General features: G+C 51.3%; 1 protein-coding gene across 3 annotated transcripts in view; it reads left to right on the plus strand.

Annotated features, from left to right (window-relative positions):
• Positions 1–543: 543 nt before the first annotated feature.
• LOC147470481 (uncharacterized) overlaps positions 544–1666 on the plus strand; it is an 18402-nt gene continuing 17279 nt past the window's right edge. Inside the window, exon 1 of one of the 3 annotated variants that reach the window (XM_086543823.1) lies at positions 544–1377. The gene's annotated coding sequence lies outside the window, so the exon portion shown is untranslated. The remainder of the gene's footprint in view (positions 1378–1666) is intronic. The other 2 variants (XM_086543824.1, XM_086543822.1) reach the window with 2 other exon arrangements.

A 1666-nucleotide genomic window follows, 5' to 3' on the forward strand; every position in this document is an offset into this window, starting at 1 on the left:
AGAGAGAGAGAGAGGAGAGAGAGAGAGGGAGAGAGAGAGAGAGAGAGAGAGAGAGAGAGAGAGAGAGAGAGAGAGAGAGAGAGAGAGGATAGAGCGGGAAGGAGAGAGAGAGAGAGAGAGAGAGAGAGAGAGAGAGAGAGAGAGAGAGAGAGAGAGAGAGAGAGAGAGGAAGAGGAGGAGGAGAGAGAGAGGATAGAGCGGGGAGAGAGAGAGAGAGAGAGAGAGAGAGAGAGAGAGAGAGAGAGAGAGAGAGAGAGAGAGAGAGAGAGAGGAGAGAGAGAGAGAGAGAGAGAGAGAGGAGAGAGAGGGGGGGAGAGAGAGAGAGAGAGAGAGAGAGAGAGAGAGAGAGAGAGAGAGAGAGAGAGAGAGAGAGAGAGAGAGAGAGAGAGAGAGAGAGAGAGAGGATAGAGCGGGGAGGAGAGAGAGAGGATAGAGCGGGGAGGAGAGAAAGAGAGAGAGAGAGAGAGAGAGAGAGGATAGAGCGGGGAGGAGAGAGAGAGGATAGAGCGGGGAGGAGAGAAAGAGAGAGAGAGAGAGAGAGAGAGGGGGGGGGGTTGATGCATCATACCCGTGATAAGTACATGGATTATAAGCCATATAATCTTACCAAAGTGACACGAAGTTCTATAGCCGCGCGACCAGACTATCTATAGCAGCACCGTTATGATATAATAGCAGATTCCTGATGCCAATATGGGTACGGGAGGCTGTCATAAAAAAAAAATTGTCTACAACGTGCTGCGTGTTGGTAAACAATGGATTTCCTTTCCTTTCCGCCAAGAATGCGGATAGACATCTCGGGAAGTGAGTGATCAAGTTTTTACTGCAGCGTTTAACTGAGAGTCAGCATCAACTTCGATATGCTCTCGCTTTTCCCCATTGACTGTCAGCTGCGCTTCCTATGGTGTCTGTAAATCTTTCCTCCGTCTTCATGCGAATTTTGCTACGATTCTTGCGCTCTAATAGATCTGGCAATGACTTTTTAATATTTCGCACCGAGTCGCTACGATACATCGCTGACAAGTTTCCGGCACTCGTAAGTCGGCAACAAAAGTGACAGTAGCATCAGCATCTAGCAGCGTGCCGTCCCCTCCTCCTCCCCTCCTCCTCCCCCTCGTTCCGTGCCTACCTGACTCTCTCCCATTGAGTGGTGGACGCCGTTGCCCGCCTGCCCAGTCCGTGCCCAGCGCCCACCACGCTCACTTGCACATGCGTCTCTCTCGGTCGTCTTGCAACACGCTGGTGTAGTTGTTGCAGGCGTGCCGATGCTGTATACACCTGAATATATTCTATCTCGGTGGGACGATATTCTGGACGTGGTGTGTTGTTATGAAACCAGTGATTTCAGTGAGATGCTTGTGAAGGGGTGTTGCCATTGTTAGTGCGCTATCGAAAATTGTGATGCAAGTAGTGCAACTTACATGGCGGTCCATGTGCAACCTGGATTTGAAGACGAAGGCGGGCGTGCGTGGGCGTGAGACTGTAGCGCCAGGACGACCTGTTGCCTCGAGTGTCGTGTGGAGACAAGGAACATATCCACTTCAAGCCATCCTGCCTGTCACCCACTATCCAGCCCCGATTTAGTGAGGGTACTGTGTGTGTGCGTCGAGGCACTAGTGGATATTCCAGTGTGACTCGAGGAAATATTGTGGTCTCCGAAGGCAGG

This window comes from Penaeus japonicus, unplaced genomic scaffold, assembly GCF_977035675.1.
Source record: "Penaeus japonicus unplaced genomic scaffold, GWHDUDI00000001_assembly GWHDUDI00000014, whole genome shotgun sequence".
Lineage (NCBI taxonomy): Eukaryota > Metazoa > Arthropoda > Malacostraca > Decapoda > Penaeidae > Penaeus > Penaeus japonicus.